A 22,457-nucleotide genomic window follows, 5' to 3' on the forward strand; every position below is an offset into this window, starting at 1 on the left:
TTATAGGGCGTTAAAATCGTATACAGAGCGTCATTCACGCTTTAGTCTTCGTTTGTTTCTTCTGACAGCGAAGCAAGCAAAATTAGACAGTACTGCGATGACATTACAATTTAAATTCAACGTTAGCTTTTTCATATTCCTTTGCATGTCACTACGTTTAAATAGGTTGACTTGGGACATTTTTTTCGTGGTTTTTGTATTAAACCCGTCGTCCATTTATTTGTATGTCAATGGTTATATGTTATTAATTGAAGGGAACATTTTTCGAAATTAAATATGTATATAAGTATACTACTACAATTTACTATTTAATAATCTCAGCGCGGAGTACTAAAAGCGGACCTCAGTAGGTCATGGAATTACATCTATTTGCCAGGTTTTATTGAAATCGGTTACCGGAAAGTGCACGAAACCGGATTCATCCCCCAGTTTGCCACCCTTAGAGGTGGAATATTTTCTTCAAATTTAAATGGTATCAATACTGAGGTACCCTCTTTGCAACAAAAAGTTATCAAGATTGGTTTACAAATGTTGGATTTATCGCATAATATACATACAAAAATGCCTGCATTTTCGCCTGTATTTTTTGTATGTATTAATATATGGAATGGAAAAACTCCTCCTTTTTTAAATCAGTTAAAAATTATAATCAAATGGTGTATTATTTTGCAGTTATACAAAGCATCAAAAGCGTATAGATAATCTCAGCGAGTAGGATTTTTTTCATCATAATGCAAATATTTTTATTAATGGTAGTGGATATTTATTTGTTATAGTACAATTTTTAAATTTCTTGTGCAATTTCGTGGTTTATGGTATATAATTATAAAGATGAGTCTTATGTGCAACTTCACAATCGCATTGCAGCAAAGAGTTCGCAAAATTTAATCAAAACGCTGCCGAAAATGTAGTTGAAAAATTGATTAAAACTCGAGCGGTGCGCTCCTAGAGTTAACTCTGAAACGTCAAACTTTGGAGGGGAGGGGGAGCCTCACCGTGAGTTGAGGGTGGGGACAAAAATGAACCACCAAGACGAATTGGTTAAGTTTAAATTTGGAACTCGTGTCGGGTTCTTTCTCATTATAACTATAATTCGTTGCTGCTATTTTAGTTAACATTAATTATGGCATTTAGACGTTTGACATTTTAATGTTTAACCTAAGGTCACGCCCTCAACTCGCAATGTGTCAGTTACGGTAATTATATATTTGACATTCTTACGTTTAAAACATCATATCGATGTAAACAAGCTACATATAGTCTGTGACATATAGTCTACAGCCACGGAAATCAGTGTACAGCAGTGGGAAACAACAATCGACTGCTACAACAGTACACGTCCTAGATGTCATAGAGAATGGAAACTTTAATAAATCGAGAACTGGCTGGATGTAATCCGGAACGCCATCTTGCGGTGATTCCAAATTCAAATGAAGATGACATCTGCATAACTCTATCTCAGTTCGCGATTTGCTCCGAAGCAACTTGTTATTACAAATTTAGTATGATAATAATAAGTTTACTCTTAATTGGAAAAACCTAACTTTGAATTAGTCGTCGTTACTACAAGCATTGTGTATTTGTTCAAAAATACTTGAACGTTTGATTAAAATAGCATAGAACTATTGTGAAAGAGTTCGTCCAGGGAAATAATGTGAGCATTATTGCATTCCAGGTTTGAAAGGTATGGGTGCTGATGAAATTACAGGCACAAAGGACTTGTCAATTTACGTCTCATCTTTGGGATTTAAAGCTCTGTGTCGCACTGCAACTGCTATGGACAGGCGTGTAGCTTATCATCGGGCGTACGACTTGTTCGTGCCGTCACTTGATTTAAAAAAAAAGCAAGGTGGCAGTACTTCCCTGGACAAACTTATTCACAAGGAGCGCTACTGCTACAAACTACTAAAACATAGTTTTTTCCTGAACCGTTTAAAGATAGAGTTAATTTGATCAAACAATCTTGTAATTAGCACATCAAACATCTCAACCAAGAATAAGACGGTAGCAAAATAAAGGAGACATCAACTTATGATTGTCAAACAAGAACCAAGACGGCTCAACTTAGAACCGTTTCATTCGGGCGACGGGAGAGAGGTGGATTATCAAAATACGTTATGAATTTGATGCAAACACTACTACATTTCAGACTGAGAGAGAGACTGCTACAAGTTTGTATCGTGTATTTCAGATGAATGTAAATATAATTTAAGAACGTATTTTTACCATGACGATGGTTCCTAGTAAACAATACGTTCTTAAATAACTTTAACATATTTTAGTCAAAGAAAGTTTTAATTCCTCATGCGACCGCTAGGCGCTGTATAATTTGTTAAAAGTGTCGAGAATTTCCGCGATCGGAACTCTAACCTAAAAGTAAAAAAATAGCATTTTATCATTTGTATCGTCTAATATTGATTTTTAAAGTGTTTAAAAAATACTTTGTAGAAATTCGGTGGACTTGAGGTGGTCTATAATTGCCTTGTACGTGGATAGGGAAGTTGTTAATATTACCTTAAAACTATGTACTTGAAATTGTACATTATAACATAATTACGTAGTTAATTAAATATTGCCCCGTGTTGGTGAAACTTGCTTTCTATATGTTGCAAGATTGTTTGCTTTCGAAAAAAAGAGCATTATGGACTTATCAGACGAGAGATTTTGGTAGATTTTTTTATTATAGTGAGTCCCTAGTAACAGTAGTCAATTATATGCTGAGACAGAGCAAAAACTCTTAGCCACTTAGCTAACAAAATACATCCGTTTTCAGCGACGTATAAAACAAAATGTGCAGTTGAGAGCAAGTCGCCCGCTCTCGAACCTCGTTCAGCGCAAGTTTTGATAGAATTTTCAATTACCTTCCTTTGTTTCAAGAGTTTTGCCGCGTACGCGTCTCGAGCACACACTTGAATAGTTTGTCTTTCACGGCTGAATTTGAATGGGGTTTGTTTTACTTTTTAATTTGTAGAGATGACAGAGACTTCACAATTGTGTTTGAAATCGTAAAAAAATTACATAGAACACAATTTTAGGTTGTAACATATGACAAATCAAACTGATATTAACAATGTGTAATAATAATGAAAAAATCTATATAACGATTCATGTGTGTGGTAAATATCTAATAATAGGCTTGAAATCTTAGAACTAGAATGTTTGTGTGTGTTATAACTTCTTCTTTTTATGAACATGACAGGCTGTGGCACAATATCAGCGGTGTTGTAAAACACTTCGGCATTGTGCTGAGCTACAGACCTTTTTACCTCACACCACTAGTGTTACTAAACACTGTGTAGAACTTTATATTTTTTTTACTTACTTATTAATGTGTGGAGATACATGTGTGCTTGAGTATGCGAAATACCTGTTATAGGTTACTTTTTATTCACAGTTTTTTTACAACTAGTATAATTTCTTTAGTATTTAAGAGTCGGTACTACTTCAGCTTGAATTCAAATTTTTCCCGTATTGAATCGGTTCTAATGCGCGGGACATTGGCTTTATTTCATAATTTATTTTTTGACAAAAGAAATTAAAGTCATTTGAAAAATTTAAATCGTACACTATACGTGATCTTTTTAGTTCAGTTGTTATGAAAAAAATTGGGATATGTAACATATACAATGTACATATTGAATACAGCGACTTTCTTGAAAATTTTTGAAAATGTTTAGGAATCTTTTTTTCCCACTGTACATCCTCTATTTTACTATATATTTTTTCCATAGTGATTAATTCAACACATTCACTGTTATGTGGAATCAACAAAAGCCCTTTGAGGTTGTCTCGACTCTATAATAACTTTCTTGTTGTTTAATCATATATACATGGTGCCTTTAATCATGCGCATAGATATATCACCATAATACTTAACCCTGGAACAATACAGGGTGTACATAAAACACTGTGATTTACTTTCACACAGCGCCGAAAAGTTTTAATAGAAATTTAAATTAGAACGTGTTTTAAACGCTCGGTTGCTATTTTAAACATCATACCTGACTTTCAATGGTGTAGGTAGAGACTAAAGACCGCCACCATAAATAATTTATTACACTCTCTTTTACTGAGTTCTGAGATATCGCACATTAGCTTCGACACCGTTACAGACAAATATAGCAAATATTGCAAGTACACAGCATATGCACTAAAATATATATTATTATTAATAATAATAATAAATTAATCTTTTAGGCCTTGGAGAGGCGAGAGTCTAAAATAGATAATAATAATAAAACTCACATTAATAGCCCCGCAGTAGGGAAACCCAGTATCACGGGTGCCATGGACACACGCATAGACAACCACAAATCACGCCCAAACTCACGAGAGAAATAAATGAAAGCTATACAAATAATCTCCCGGCCCGGGAATCGTACCCGGGACCTCTGCATGGTAACCGTTTGGCCACGGAGGCAGTTAGTAGTAGGCAGTAGTTATATTTATACATAAGTGTGAATATGTAAGTTTTATAAGGCATTAAATAAAGGACCTATTATACTAAGTATAGAACAAAAATAGATAGAAATCCTATCTTTAACTCATTGAGTTAAAGTCGCAACTCAAAGATGCTATTGTAAATTTTGCTAATTTATGTCCTTACAACTATTTAGCTACAATTTGTGTATTTCGTTTTCTTGTTACTATTATTTTGTATTCTTTACTTTTATTACTGTAATTATTATTATTATTTTGCAATAAATGTTGGTATACAACATCTTGCTGGGCGTGTTGGCCAAGCTGCAAGTCCGCAAGAGTTTTCTTTTAAATAAATAAAGGAAGAACATTTCATCGAGGGTATTTGCTCTGTGGCACTGGTCCCAATAGTGGGCTGACAACGCTTGCCGTTTGGATGGTTAAACTTATTATTTAGCGGAAGTAATTGTCAGCCTTCCGGTCACGGGAAGCTTTAACGAAATTAACTGAAAGCTCTTTAACGAAGAGTTTCAAGTGAGGTCTCCAGTGACGCCGTTTCCACAGAAAAAGACACAAAGCTACTGGTTTAGATTGGCGTATTTAATCCTTTTCCAGTCCTTCCCACAGACCGCATCCCACAAAAGCGATCTGTTAAATTTCCAGGGCAAGATCAATTTTTTAAATCTATGAATCTACAAAAAAAAACACTCTGTATATAGAATAATAGAAATATTAGTACTTTTAAATAATATACCACACCCTAGGTGAAGTAAGGTCACGTCTGCAAAATGGTAACTTTTCCGGAAAAACGTTTCAATATTCTGCGAACGAAGTTAATTGATAACTTTTTAGTGCTAAAGTATGAGAGTTATAAAATTTCAAGAATACATAATTCGCTTCATGAAGTTCGCATTATTTTATGATTTCTATATGACAAAAACACTTTTGACCTACGCTGACATGTCCCTTTATTATACCAAAGGCCACGACATAGACAACTAGCGGTTATCTTGCTGCATGCGAATTAAAGTTTTGATTTCCAAACCACAAATACCTTCTAGAAAATGTTTAGCGAAAATTACTTACAAAATAACTTAAATTCCACTCGCTACTTAATGTAACTTGGTTAAGTTATAAACTTTTCAAGCACCGTTATTTGTATAAAGAAACTACTTAGTAAATTGTACCATTCAATGAAGTTTCATTTAAAGTTCAAAATTTAATTAATATGTTTGAGAACTAGACGCCTAGTACGAATTTGAATTTGACTGTACATACATGCGAGCGAAATATACCAATGCATCTTATATATAAAAAAATACTCATAAAAACTGAATACTGTGATCCGTAAACGATATCGTTTGAAAGAGGACGTAGTGACAATAATAGAGAATGTTGAGGTAGTTTATGCACATGGAAAGAATGAATTAATGTAGTCTAATGGAAGAAAGTAGTTATAGTAGCAGTAGAGCTCCTTGTGAAAGAGTTCGTCCAGGGAACTGCTACCTTACCCTTTTCTGCCGTGAAGCAGGAGTGTGAGGGATGTGTGATGTCATTACGAACATTACGAAACTACAGGCACATGGGTATAACTTATGTCTCAGGGTTACGGGCGCAGCAGCAGTGCCACTCAGATCTTTGTGATTTGAAGCTCTGAGTGTCAGCGCAACTGTTATAAAAAAAATGTATTATGGCAAATTTTATAACTTCTCTTTGTAAGCATACAAAAGCTATCGACTAATTTTGTTTGTAGAATCTTTAAATCTCTCTTCAGAAAAGTTATAATTGTTCAGATGTGCCATTATTACATCAAGGACGCGATATATTCTATAAATTTCATTATACAGAGTGCTTTTTGGATATTCGATTTAAAAAATTTGAAAATTACACAGATCGATTTTGTGGGATGCAGTTTACAGTCCAATCACACGCAATAATGGGTGGTGTATGCGCCAGCAGCTCTGTGTCTTTTTCTGTAGAAGCCCTGTGTGGTTGTTTCCACCAAGTATTTTTTTATACAACTAAGTAACGGGAGGAACAAATCGTGCACCTGATGGTAAGCGATTAACCTATCCATAACAGCTGTAGTGCTACGCAGAGCTTTAAATCACAAAGATATGAGAGACACTGTCACTGCGCGCGACAATTGAGATATAAGTTGACAAGTCCCATGTGCCTATTATTTCACCAGCACCCATACCTTTCGAAACCGGAACGCACTAATGCTCTCACATCACTGCTTGGCGGCAGAAATAGGTAAGATGGCAGTACTTCCCTGGATATATATCCGTCAAAAAATGTCTGTCCTGTGTGTTTCAGAATTTTTATTTACTTTAAATTAACGGGTTGTATTGGAAAGTCAAGACCCGGCAGCTACCTAACCCAACGCATTAGAATAGCCGTACAAAGGGGGCACACTGCCAGCATCTTGGGCACCTAGCTACGGGGACCCAATTTTATTCATATAATTTAATAATAGTTCTATTGTCTAATAAAAAAATGACTTTATGCGTCCTGTTTATTATGAAACGGAACAAGAAATACATTGACTTTAAAAGATTTACTCCGCTAAAGTAAAAAGGTTTCAACATTTAGTCCATAAACATCATTTCTTCATTCTGACCATAAATATATCCACATACAAATGACTTGCCTTCTGCCAATTTACCAACATAGCAACATAATCTTAAAACAATTTCCGTAATTCAAAATTATACGTAACATAGTGTATCCACACTTTGTAAATAATGCGGAACGACTGTATAACGAAATAAATTACCAACACTAATCCAACTTGTCGTATAAACACACCATTAGGCAACGGGGGGGTGCGGCCCCACCCTTATAAAACTCTGCCTTCGTTCTCATATCTTAAGTTACTACCTTAGAGTAGCGAATCGTGAGTCGTCGAGTTGTTTTTTGTTTATCCGACTACGTTAGAAAGTGTTATTTGAAAAATACTAACAACCTAGGACTGTATTACTAACATCATAAACTATAACTTTCCATTACTTTTAATAATTTATCAGATTTTACTTTCTGTATAGATCGGTTTAAATGGTGATAACTCTGTGCAGTAGCAAAAGAAAGTACCCACCACAAAAATTATTCTCTACGAATGACAGGACGCGTGAGGCGTTGCGACTGATCTAAAAAGAGTCAGATAGCACAACAAAAATTTAAAAGTTTGTTTTTGGTAAATTTTTGTAATGTTTTAATTATTAACACAAAGATCGAAGACAAAGAAAAATTCCTTCGACTCTACAGGACGTGAACTTGCGACCATGGTGTAGTGTATCGTTGCTCCGCTGTAGCCGCCGTTCGAGTTAGCGGTAGGGCTAGCACAACAGGGCGCGACCAGCGCGAGATACTGCTTATCTCACATAGAGATCTCGCGTTTTATGTCGCTCTCGCGTAACTTGCGCCTTATCGTGCTAGCCCTACAGGTTGGCGAAATTCTTCTATGACAGACACTGTTATAGATCTTAATATTGAGTTTTTTCGACTTTCAACGCCGTATTATAATTATAATTTATGTATAGGTTAAAATATATTAGACATCTAAACAACTCCTATTTGTCAATTAGAAGTATATTTATGAAAATAAAAGTTAAAACTAATTTCATATTTTTGAGTAAGGACTGTTTTATTTAGAACTAGCTCACAAAACGTTTGTCTCATTCTGGGTTAATTAGATATATTTTCATGGTTTCTTACAATATTCTAATTGACAATTTTATTGACGTGTAGAGAAATAAGATTCCGGAGCATGTATTAAGGTTATCATTTCCTAAGTTTAAAAACTACATTAAAAATATTTTGATCGAAAAATCATATTACAAAATTGAAGACTACGTGTTAGATAAAGATGTATGGAAAGACGACACGGCTCCAGAATCCACACAAATTTGATTCAAAGTGTATTTCATAGCATTCCAAGTTTATTTGAAAAGAGCAATCCCTAGAGTTTCTTGCTCGTTCTTCTCAGGGAGGTCAGCGTAGTGAACGAGCAGTAGCTTAAATGTGACGTTTTCAAGTGTAATAAATAATCTTTGACTTTGACTTTAACTTTGACAAATTTTACGTTCAGAAATGGTATAATCTTGAATTTCACGTATTTTTAGTTACAACAATATTGTAATAGCTATGCGATACGTAAAAAGTCACTTTCGTGTATGATGTTAGTAATATAGTCTTGAGAGGTTGTTGGTATTATACAAAGGACCTTGTATAATTGTACGTGCATTATTATATGCGTACGCAGACTCATGCTCGATACTTTTAAGTTCCACTTTACCGATCACAGGTAAACAATAATAACTTTTTTATTTAAAAAAAAACTGAGTTGACAAAAGTTTGCGGAATTACACCTATTTGCCAAGTTTTATTGAAATCGGTTGCCGGAAAGTGAGTAAAACCGGATTCATCCCCTAGTTTGCCAGGTGGAATATTTTCTTCAATGGGACCAATGCTGAAGTACCCTTTTTCCAACAAAAAAAGAATCATCAAAATTGGTTCATCAATAAGTAATCGCATAACGTGCATACACAAAAAAATTACTGTCGCATTGAGAGAGAGCTACCCCCTTGTTTGAAGTCGGTTAAAAATCACGGATCATGATGTGCTTTACAACCACACCAATTGCTTGGTCCCAAAGTAGGGAATTCCCTCTACTATGAGTACCGGACCAACGTAATTCATTCCGGGGCATTATCCAGAACACCCTTGCCACAACCAATTTAGAGACGTTCATTTCCCGAAGTCCTACCGGGAATCGAACCCGGGACCACCTCGTCGAGCACAGTGCAAGCCGTTGGGCTACTGAGCTCCTTGTGGAATAATTCGTCCAGGGATTTATTGGCACCAATTTCTGCCGCTAAGCAGTAAAGGGTCAAGGGTGCTGGTGAAATTACAGGCACATGGGACTTGTCAACTTATGTCTCAGGGTGACAGGCGCTGTGGCAGTGTCTCTCAGATCTTTGCGATATAACGCTCTAAGTGGCTATTTAACTTCTCTGGACAGACGTGTCGTATGGCACCAGCTGCACGACTTGTTTGTCCTGTCACTTGAAATAAAAAAAATGATTAACTAGTGGATTAAGATGGCACTGCAACTGTTTTGGATAGGCGTGGCACTTACGATCAGGCATACGACTTGTTCGTTACGTCACTTGGTTATTATAGAAAAAATCTGCATGCAGGGAATTTCACTTCAATACCGTATATGCAATTCACAATTTATTTTTTATTTACTGTGTGCAATAATAATGCAATCCAGATAGTTATAGAGTCAGAAATGTGTACTGTTGTCTTTTTACCATTGTTACATTACGTACCAGTTTATGTACCACTGTTATATTTAATCAAAAATAACCTACAGGTACATCTCTAAGGTACATACATCCTTAAGCTAGGGTAACTTTTCATCCAACGAAGACGCGGATAATTTACATAAATTTACAAATTTCGCAGCGAAATAAAGTAGAGCATAGTTTGCTTGTGGGGAGGGGGTTTTACCCCTACCCCCTAGTTTCTAGGGTGGGTGCGGGGAGGAGCCCGTTTTTCATGTTTAATTTTAACTTCGCAAAACTGGCGTTTTAATAAATGCTGCCCCGTCTTCTGTAGTCGGATTAGGGATGGGAATTAACAGATGCGCTATAGGTATTTGATAATAATATTTTGATTACTTCAATGGTTTTTGCGATATACCTACCGTTTTTCTCCTCATTTTATTCAGTTATGTAATGTACTATTTGTTGAAAATAACATTTTGTGTAAAAATATGTATTTTTTGTTATTTATTTATTTTTGTTTATTTAACCATTTTACTTATTATTATTATTTTGGATATCTGTTTTAGACTATTTTTAATATTATTCTTCTTTTTTAATTTGTGTATGTGCAATATGTGTTTTAAATACATACTCTGTTGCGCCCTCAATTAATGCTATCTCAAAGTTTTTCCTGTAACCCAAAGGTTGCCTGGAAGAGATTGCTATATAGCAATAAGGCCGCCTGTCTTTTTATTTTTTGTATTATTTTGCATTTCTCTCAGTGTGCAACAAAGAATATTTGTATTGTATTTTTTTAACTTGATATATCGCAGTGTGTGCCACTGCAAAATGAAAAAAAAAACGTATTGGACAGAAAATACCTCAATAAAAATAATTCGAAACAAAGGAGAAAGGATGTGGAATTAGGATAAAATGAAAATACATAAATAATTATACTAATAAAAGTCTAATTTGGTCTATTTATCATTTGATACGGTTTAAGGTATAAACAAGTGAAGCATCAAATGATACGGTTATTGGATAATAGGATGCAGTATACGGCAGAGGCCATATACCCTATGACTTCATTTCACGATAAAAAATAAAAATCGAATGCTGATTATCACTAATTACAGATCTCTTACCACAGTTTGAGTTCTCTTTGTCTTCCAGATATTTCGGAACGGGTACACGCTTCATGGTCACGGGTTGACTCATACGAGTACACAATCAATCCGTGACCATGGAGCGTTTTAGGGCGCGTTTATTCTAAAATATGCTCTATTTAATTAGCTTTTATGTTTTAACTTAAATGCCTTGCTTGTATTTGGTTTACGCGCGGTCGTATTACTCCGAGGAATTTAAATGTTGTTGCTTAGTAAATAGAATTCAGATTCGCAATTAATATACGTGAAAGCGTGGTAACTGGACTGTGTTCCGGCGCTAACCGTTCCTAAATATCGGGTAAACAAATATAACTCAAACCGTGGTAAGAAACCTTTATTTAGTGGTAATCATTTAAGAAGGCAAGGTTGCATGGTGTGCGTATGACATACGTTTTTATAGCCGTGTCAACCAAAGCGATACAATCTCCACGCCTGACGGCCGAAGCAGGACTAAAGTGGACAGCGGGGAAGCGTGGCTGCTTTGGGGGTCGATTCAGAGCCTTACGATAATTCAGTCGTGACCGATTCGATTTGATAGCGTAGGATTTCTTTTAATTTTTATTCACTACACCCAAATCGAACGTCAAACTGTCGTTTTCGAAACTGAACCGAAATGACGTCACTCTCGTACGGTTACTCGAACTTTTGGACCGGAAACAGACAAGAAGAAGACACAGTTATCGAATAAAAGTTACCGACTATTGTTTACAAAGCAAGAATTAGTACGGAAATCTCTTATTATTTTAAATAAAGTCTAGATTGTTATAATTATTAATATAAAAATCGAATACTCAGAAAAAAATCCTTCGATCCGGCCGGATTCGAACCGACGTCTTCTAGCTTACCGTGCCAGTCGCTATACCAACTAAGCAAGCAAGCAAGCTATATATATGCTAGCGTGGCAGTCGCTATACCAACTAAGCTTGCTAATTGAATATCAATTCAATAAAAATTTAAAAGTCTAGATTTTTAGGTTTTTACAGTCTTACAAATGTATGTAAAAGGATTTTAATTTTTCTTATAACCTATTTCACCGGCCAACTCCGTAAACACTATTGGATAATATCCGAATATAGTATCCGATATAGTATCCGAATCCGAATTGAACGTTTAACTCGAATGTTCTAAGTAGCTCCGAAAGCGTCCTTCGGTTCGAGAACGATATTCAATCAAAGTTAAAATATCGAAGAGTTCTGAATCGGGGTCCTGGCTAGTATGGGCGCGTGCCAATTTATTTATTAATCTTGTTATTGCTTTCGTATTATTAAAACAAATACACATTTTGAAAATGTACGAAGTATACGTTATAGAATAGATGTAGTTTTGGTATTATTCAAGAAATGATTACTTTCCTTGAAATATTTACGTCGTACGTAAGGATTTTTTTTTTATATAGATAAGTTTGGATTTTTTTCTATCGAGGAAACAACAAGTAATCGTGTTTCTAAAGAGTATGATTTATAGAGTGAATCCTTAAATATCTTATACATTAATTTCATAACTAAAGCTTTGGTGATAACGGTACAGCAAGGGATAAAACGAACGCAATTATTTCGCAATTACGTATCGCTGCTTCGGCGCAATATAAATGAATAACCACGGAAGTCTTAAAAATCTAAAATTTAATGCTATTCTGCCGTCCTTATCACCATGAAATCATAATTGACATTTTTAGCGAAATTTAGTTATTAACATATTATTATCTGGAACCAGCGACACGAGATCTATAATCCCGTCTAATCGATTTTTTTGTATCTTATTTAGTTTCAGATTTTAAAAAAACGTTAGGTGCTCATATGTCGAAATTTACCAATATGCAAATAGGTTGTTTATGACACACAGAGCAGTATTTAGGGTTATCACTAGTACAATATCATGTAATAGTTGTTAATGGTGATACTAAAATTTTATAAATTTCTTTTTATACTTGACAATCACATCTATTGCCTAGACATTTTTCAATTACACTTTTCAATTAATATCAGGTGGAGTGGAGTTATCTGCCTGTCACGTATAAAAAAAACCTGCTTTTTTTAAAACACCAAGTGACGGCATGACCATGCCGTGCGTCTGATGGTAAGCTTGTCCATAACAGTTACAATGCTATTCAGAGCTTTAAATTCTAAATATCTGAGGGAGCTACCAGTGCTCCAGTCACCGTCAGACATAAGTTAAAAAGTCCCAAGAAATTTCACAAGCATTCTTACTCTAAGCCTAAGCCGGAACACAGTAATGCTGACATAAAGGCCGTATTAACCTGGACGAACTCTTTCACAAGGAGCTCTCAAACAAGGACATCACAGGTAATTAAAGGTACGACATGCACTAGGGAGAAATTTATTTATATGACCTACATTTATTTCGCTCGTGAGTTTGGGTGTTATTACTTATTTCTTTTTATAATATCTAGTGACGGGACGAATAAGTCGTCTGCCTGATGGTAAGCTACACGCCTGTCCATAATAGTTACATTGCCAATAACGTGACTTGCCACTGCGCCCGATACCCTGAGACATAAGTTGACAAGTCCCATGTACCTGTAATTTCACCAGCACCCTTACCTTTCCTAACCGGAACGCAGTAATGCTGACATTATTGCTTGGCGGCAGAAATAGCTAAGGTGGCAGTGGCAGTACATGTGTGTCCATGGCACCAAAGATACAAGAATCTCCTTAGTGCGGCGCGTAAGTGTTGCGTTGTTTATTTATTTAATTAATACATTCAAAATTAGGAAATTTCCTCTACACTACGTAGAAGACTATAACGGCTGTTTTACAAGTTTTAAAAGTTTTTTTCAAGTTCCTACCGGGATCTATGTCTAGTGTCTGTTGTTGTTGTTACGATTACACTTGAGCATCACTATTTAATGCTCGGCTAGCAGCCTTTTGGCGTTTTCAAATGAAAATTCCGTTTAACGCCACTCCGGAGACGCGACGTGTTTCCACTTTTTATTGTTTATAATTAGTTTTGTGTTGCCAAATGTAAAAATTAAAATTGTATACCGGTTTATGTTAGGGGGGACGTTAGAGGAAGTTTTTATCGTGAGTTTTGCTTTGATTTAGAATAATGTAGTTTCTGAGTATTTGCTTTTTTATGTCCGTTGCAATTTAAAAGGCAATGTTTATGTTTCTTTAATCAGAGTCAGGTTGATATTCAAAATGTGTAATCTACGAGATTAACAGTGAAACAAAAACTTTATAGTAAACGTTATTTATTACACTTTCTGCGCACTACTTGGAGGGCAAAAATTTATGTTACTGACTCGTTTAGACCGATCAGGTTTCTATCTACGAAATTTGAAATAAATATTGTACACTAAATGTGACCAAATGTCATTTACAAACAGCAACACGCTCTGGGGAGTCTGGCTTATGAGGAGAGTCTGGTTTAGTAGCAGTGGAGTATTTGCTTACCTATATCTGCCGCCAAGCAGTAATATCAGCATTACTGTGTTCCGGTTTTGAAGGGTAAGGGTACTGGTGAAATTACAGGCACGTGAGACTTATCAACTTACGCCTCAGGGTGACGGACGCAGTGGTAGTGCCCCTCAGATCTTTGCTATTTAAATCTCTGAGTGGCACTGTTACGGACACTGCTATGGACAGGCGTTAGCTTACTATCAGGCGCACGACTTGTTCTGCCCGTCACTTGATATCACAAAAAAAGTTCATTTGTAAAGATTGGTAGATTGTAAATATACCTCTTGTTAAACTGCATGCCGAAGGTGATTCACAAACTTTCAAGCCCTCTTAGAGATAACCCCTGCCCAGTAGTGAGAAGTACAATAGGTTCACGACAATGATGATGGTGATAAACGTTCTAACCTCATTAACAAATTTTAATATAGATCTAAAATTGCATAACGCAACAGCTACGCCCTTAGCAGCAGCAGTTAGTGTAAACCATCGTAATGTGTATATAAAAGAATATTAAGGAAAATTGTATCTTAAAACGAATTACAAAAGGCTCCTTACCTTTATACCAAAACTGTAAGTGAAGTCACAAGGACTACAAGCGACACAACAATTAAAATAAATACATTAATATCAAAGGCTGAACGCCGAGCCGTAAAACAAGGAGAGGAATATTAAAACCCCCCGACGAACGCCATTAAAATGCGTAATTGGTGGATTAGACCACCCAAGATTCCTCTATTTGCCTTCAAATCCATGTTCAAAATAAGCTACCTAAACTTACACAGACTGAACAATGTGTAAACATTAGTTTAGACCAACTGAGAATTAAGTTGTCTTTCTAATAGGAATGTTGATTACTCTGTGGTCTATTAAAGATGGCGGGTATTCCTAATTTGAACTGTGACTCGGTCTCGCGACGTGCCATACATACGTCATGAGCGGAGGTCTCAAGATTACGCGATTTACAACGGCTTTTTCGTATTTCGGAACGCACGCCTCTGGATTTTATGCCTTCGAGCACGGTTTCGGAACGCGTTACAGAATTTAAATGGATTTGCGTTAATTCGAAGCAATTTAAATTTCAGAACGTGTAGTTTTCTTTTTAATTAAAATTGTTATGGCTATGGGATGGCTTCTGATTTTCATTTATGATTTTAAAATTTAAAACTGTTTTACTTTACTAGCCGGCTTAAGTATGATAATGAAAACAAAGATTTTGTGTAATATTTTAAATATAAGACTTAGGAGGGGTATCTTACATTTAACAAATATAGTGTTTCACTGTTCAGCCAGTTATATACATTATAAAAAAAGTAACAAACGAGACTCTGTTTAACAAACTTAATATAAAACCACGACAATGGCAAGCCATAAAAGTCTAACAAAAAAACTAAAACATTCATAACAGCTAGAGGGGTTGTAAAAACTTTTTGCCACCCCGCGGGGCGGGGACCACCCTTCTACATCTACGAATCTATATGACGTCATTAAGAAAACGGAGCGCGACCGTCTTGCGTATACCCGTCCCTTTCACACCTGCACTTTTTTTCGTATAGTCTTTGAATCAGAAAGAGACGGAAAACGTCTTATAATGAAAAGAAAAGACAGTGGGATTTTCTATCTCGCTCGCCACCTTACAATGGAGAAAAGACGTCGAAATTAAATAATACTTTGTCGTTTAAATTGAAATTGGGGGGTGGTGAGGGGTAGTTTGGAAAATTTTCGGGGGTAGAGTAAAAAGGTATTGATTTTAGTTTGAGATTAGGAGCTTTGTTGTACTTTGTAGTGGGTTCTGCAACGGATTTTGGTGACTGTAAAGTTTTGAGAATTTACTTACGGACATTTTAGTGGACTGATGTTTTTTTATGTCAATCGCTTGCAACAGAGAAATTAGCAGCGGTAGAATTCATTGACCTAGAATTTATTGTTATTGTTATCACAAAACGTGATAAACCAAAATGTTTCTTATATCAACAATTTGGCAAAGAAAGACTAGCATTAACAGTCATGCTAGACATTTAAGTTTGTATTTGTATTCGTAGGTTCGATTTTTCGAATAAGCTTAATATCTCGTAATATTTGTATAATAAAGTTATATGAGAACCATAAGTCAAAACTGCTTTTATCACGAACGGGATAAAATAAATTATCTTTGTATATCGCGCTACTAATACAATAGTGCATTAAGTCAAAAACGAATTGCTTAGTTCCCATGAAAGATTATTATAATGTGTCGGTTACAATTTATTAGACATCTAGACATTTTTCTATAGTAAATGAAACTATTTGTTTTTCAAACAAACCAACGTTTCCTACTTGCCAAATAGAAGTATATTGAAAATTAAAGGTAAAAAATATTTTTATACAGTAAGGTCTGTTTTATCCAGAACTAGCTCACAAAACGTTTGTATCATTCTGGGTTGAGTAGATATATTTTAATGGTTTCTTACAATATTCTAATGACGGTTTTATTGACGCGTTGAGAATCAAATTGTACGTTCAGAAATGGTATAATCTTGATTTTCACATATTTTGAGTTAGAACACTATTGTAATAGCAGTGCGGTGTGTGAAATTATATAACACTCCTATTTAAGCATTAAGAAAGATTACTTACCAGTAATCAGAAATAACATTTTCCAGAAATAACGTTTGCTTGAATTTTCATAACCTCGAAAGTAATTTTGAGAGGAAAATGTTTTTTCTTTTAAACCTAACTTAACCTAACTTTTTTTTAACTGAACCTAATCGTGTCTTTGCATAGTGCCTCTCTGTTTTTCCGTATAAATTGCCTTTTGGATCACATTTTTGCAGTTAAGGCTGTGTTTTACTGGAGGTGCGTCTCTCTCTAACAGTTTATGGAAGTTTCGTAAATGGATGACAAAATTCTTCGCAGATATGCAAAGGGCCCAACCCATTTCGGGTTCGCATAAAATAGTGGAGACTTATAGCCCAACTTTCGCAAAATAGGGCCTGAAAACTAAACCTGCAAAATAGTTGTTGTTACTTTTGAATTTACCGTTTCCTCTCTTTTTGTTCCAGATCACCCGAAGTATCTTCAGCGTAAGCTCTTCAAGATTCTACGTCGAATACAAAATTTTATTTTGTTCGTATTCTATTACGCTATGATAGATACATAGACAAGAACACAAACAACTCAAAAGTAATGTGGGCAAAGTCGGCCTTATCGCTAAGAGCGATCTTCTCCAGACAACCTTTGATGCAGAGGAAAGCTAAACAGAGCGGGAGATGTAGTATGCCCTACGGTAAAACTTTGAAATGCGTTAATAAAAACCTACATTGTGATTATTATCAAGTAACATAATAGTATATTTATTTGTAATACTAGTTTATTGAATTTACAGCCATGATAAATTTGTTTTTTGTGAAATTACTCCACTAGTTTGTTATAATTATTAATACAAAGACCTAACACTAAGCGGTTTTGCGCATTGCATACGACTCGTATTCTTTCCTAATCCGAGACTATATAAATCTAGAAACCTCGGACTCACTTCGGATGTCGCTTGTGTAAGCCCTATGTGAGAAAATACAAATATCGCTTGTACACCTAGAGATAAAATGATCCCTGTGTCATTTCGGACCGTCATTTCACAGATTCGGAACTGATACCAATCGGATGTAGCGCAAACGCTGTAAGAAAAATTCCGGCTGGATTCAAACCAGCCCTTCAGCATACCGTGTCTGATATGCTGAAGTCTATGATCCAAATCAAACCGTATCGAAGGATTTTTTCTTAGTGCTTGATTTTTGTATTAATAATTACAAGACAAATTTGTTAAATAAAAATTATGTCGCATCGTTGGTATAATAAAACTACATGTGATACATCAAAAGTGTTTTTATCACACGAAAAAAATTTTTCGACTAACCTTTTAAAAACTTGTCATTTTTAGACATTATCGTACAAAATTTAAATTTAAGAAATAAATAGAAATGCAAATAAATAAAGGAAGAATAACGATAATTATTGTTTTCATTTTCTCATTAATAATGCTGAAATTGTTGGACGCAAGTCTGCGACGTCCCTCGGGATTGTCTGGCCTCTGTCACTTGTCACTGTGTGGAATAATAACGCTGTAAATAAATATAGAGACTCCAAACAATAGTCCAGAAAGTAAAGTTATGTCAATTTAAAATTTATAAAGAAGCTGGTAACTACGTAGAATAACTACTTTTTTTTGGGGCTATGTTGAGTGTGTGCGTAAAAAAAAAAAAAAACTTTTAGTAGCCTACTATGCTAATTTTTATTTTGGTTTTTCATACAAACTTTCATCTTTCTCTTTTAAAAATTATTTTTGTGACAAAAAGTAGCCTATATCCTTTTCCTAGATCCCACCTGTGTGTATACGAAAATTCATGAACATTTGTGCAGCAGTTTACTTTAGTATTTTATAATAATAGTTTGGGTTACCAAACTCAATTAAATAATAATAATAACACACACAATCGACATAGCCCCGCACCAGGGAAAACCCTGTATCGCGGGTGCCATGGACACACACATAGATAACCACAAATTACACCCAAACTCACGAGAAAAATAAATGTAGGCCATATAAATATTTCTCCCGGCCCGGGAATCAAACCTGGGACCTCTGCGTGGCAGTCTGGCGGCATGCTAACCGTTTGGCCACAGAGGCAGTTTAAATATATATCAAATATTTAAACATAGAAAAAGAATTCCTAAAATAATAATAATTTGTTATTCACAAAACAATATTATATTACACCCGAACACCTAAATGACACTATTTGATTTGTTTTTATATCTCCATAAATAGATAGAGAAATAGAGACCTAAATACATGCAAATATATTAAAATATTATATTCAAAAGAGACGGCCTCTGTGGTGAAGTGGCTTGAACACCAGTTTTCATGGTGTCGCCATCTCCCGGGTTCGATCCCCGGCCGGGTCAGTGTAGAAAATTAACTTTTCTATATTGTTTCTGGTCTGGGCGGTTGTGGTACCGTCGTTGTTTCCAATTTCCATAACACAAGTGCTTTAGCCACTTAATTTGGTATCAGAGATACGTATGTGATATTATCTAATATAGTTGTGTAGTTGTATTATGCTCATTATTATTAATAAGTAATAGTTCTTAAATATACGATAATATAGATTACGAAATCATAAAAAAATGATTCCTTCCTTGCATTCCAATTTTGAAGGGTAAGATGAAATTTCATGCTCATGGGACTTGTCAATTTATGTCTCAGTGTGTCGGGCGCAGTGACAGTGCCCCTCAGATCTTTGTGATTTAAAGCTCTGAGTGGCACTGCAATTGTTAGGGACAGGCGTGTCGCTTACCATCAGGCGCATGACTTGTTCGTCCTTTCATTTGATATCATGAAAATAAAAAATACAAATAATACTATTTAGGGGCTATACGAGTACACGCGCAATGTCCGATCAAAACGTCATTACGTTCTAGAGATGTGGCACTCACGAGAGTGATATTACGATGTAGATCACCTTGGTGAACTATGGCCTTTTCCCCTTTCCCCTAAAAAAGTTTGAATTACGACAACAACGCTCATACGAACCACATGATTTCAAAAAGTTTAATCGATCGATAGACACATATACAATGCTAACGTCCGGTATAAATCTTCACAAGTACATAAAAACCGTCAGCGTCTTACATAAAACTTGAACTCCAATTAAAAGACGGAAAATTTTCTTACACTCCTTATCTTTCGTTATCATTCTTCCGAACAAAATTGGCAATAGGGGGCGACCCCACAAAGGCCTGGCAAATAAGCCATTAAAAGCGCCGGCACTGGGCTATAAAATCTCTGCTTCTTGCGGGGGGACCACCCCTAAAAGGGGAGTAACCCCCTCTCGCGATAAACTGCTTTTATGCTGTTCCGTACTATAATTAAAATGGCTCTACGTTTTCTGTAAGATAAAAGAGGCAAGGAGATTCAATTTTATTGCAAAGTTTATACCTCCTTGAGGGGTAAAATGAGGTAGGCTTGTATGTTCTCCCCGTACGTGGAGAGAAAGTTACGATTTATGAACAATGGGTTCTGTTAATAAGTTTAAAACAAGTTTAATTTTCTTAACACTTGACTTTTCGATATATGTTTTTGGTTGACTTGTTTGAATAGTAATATTTTACTTTATTAGTACTTAAAGAGCACACGTTACATTGAAATTTGTGAATTAAAATTCTTTACTAATTCAGAGTTCAATCGGACAAAAATACACGTAAAATTACTAGCCATTCAAATCAACACAAAAATAATCGATATTCAAATTGAAATAAAACAAGTTCTTTTTAATGTCCATTCCAAACTGGTTTAAACTCGTTCAGGTCAGCTTTCCCGATAGTTAGGGTTGAATCCGGTTCTCTTTTAAAAAAAATACTCAATTTGATTTTGTTAGGAAACTTGATTTTCGAATTATTTCAACGGTATGATTTGAATTTGGAATAGTTGATTAACCGGGTTCGGAAACACGTGTTTGGTTTACTGGACCTTTTTGTTACTATTAATAACATGTTAGTTTGCGTTAGTACTCCAAAATATATTACCATTATTCTACTATAACATTGAATCCATATTTTTGCTCTTTACTGCTTAGAAAACAGACGCAAGGTACCTAAAGAGGTGCACATGAGTCGTTAATTACAGTGATGATCAAAGAAGCGTCGCGGTATTATGCCAACTTCCTGTAAATCAGACTCTGCTTTTATACGGGCGTAAAGGGATTCTTGAAGTGTGCTAAAGGATAGTACTCCTAATTCCCGTAGACTAACGCATCTAATCTAATACTGTCAATAGTTTATTTTCAAAGAATCTTTGAACACTTTGATGACATGGGAAATGAAACTATTTTTCCGGATTTAAATCGCGTATTTTTGTTTTTTCAAACAAACCGACGTTTCGGGCCCTTTACAGGTCCCATGGTCACGGTTGACTGAGGTGGTATAGTCTTCAACCAGTTATGTCTAATATTAATGCAAACCACCGTATATTTTCACTATGGTTAAAATAGTTATTAATTAAATACCTTATTTTAAATTTTACAAAGAAAACATTCCAATTTACGCTACATTAAGTTTTACAAATTATTTTATTGAATGAATTTTTATTAAGTTTAATTTATTATTAATTATTAATAGAAATTGGAATAAACTAAAGCATATTAATTAGTACTGCGGTCTTATGTCTGTTTGGGATTTTTCATTAGAGGAAATACTGGATCCCAAACTGGTGGTACGGAGAAACCATCTTCCCTGTTGAAATTAGGATCCTGAATCCTGAAAGGTCTCTTATATTGGACAAACAAAGCGAAGTATTTGTACCCGCGTCAAAGAACATATAGCTGATGTCAAACACCGTCGCGTAAACAAGTCTGCAGTCTGCGAGCATGTCATGGATAAACCTACACACTCAATGAAGTTTGACAAACCCCAGGTCCTTGCAAAAGAAGTCCGTTATCTGCCCAGGATGCTGCGAGAGGCCATTGAAATTAAAAAACATCCTAATTTCAACAGGGAAGATGGTTTTTCCGTACCACCAGTTTGGGATCCAGTATTTCCTCTAATGAAAAATCCCAAACAGACATAAGACCGCAGTACTAATTAATATGTTTTAGTTTATTCTAATTTCTATTAATAATTAATAATAAATTAAACTTAATAAAAATTCATTCAATAAAATAATTTGTAAAACTTAATGTAGCGTAAATTGGAATGTTTTCTTTGTAAAATTAAAAATAAGGTATTTAATTAATAACTATTGTAACTATAGTGAAAAAATAGGGTGGTTTGCATTAATATTAGACATAACTGGTTGAAGACTGTACCACCTCAGTCAACCGTGACCATGGGACCTGTAAAGGGCCCGAAACGTCGGTTTGTTTGAAAAAACAAATATACGCGATTTAAATCCGGAAAAATAGTTTCATTTCCTATGTGTAACAATCGCGAAAACCTAAGCACTTTGATGACATTGACACAAAGAGCTGTAGAAAAGCTGAATTGAAAATAATTGGCTCTGTAGTAGGCATGAGGGCATATAGAAGCACTAATTTTGACCAGAGTTGAACTGCTCTGAATACCAGGGTCCACGATAATAAAGTGCATATACTCATAGCCCCGCACTAGGGAAACCCTGTATCGCGGGTGCCGTGGGCACACACATAGACAAC

This window comes from Hyposmocoma kahamanoa, unplaced genomic scaffold (genome assembly GCF_003589595.1).
Source record: "Hyposmocoma kahamanoa isolate Upper Pololo Valley unplaced genomic scaffold, ASM358959v1 224, whole genome shotgun sequence".
Lineage (NCBI taxonomy): Eukaryota > Metazoa > Arthropoda > Insecta > Lepidoptera > Cosmopterigidae > Hyposmocoma > Hyposmocoma kahamanoa.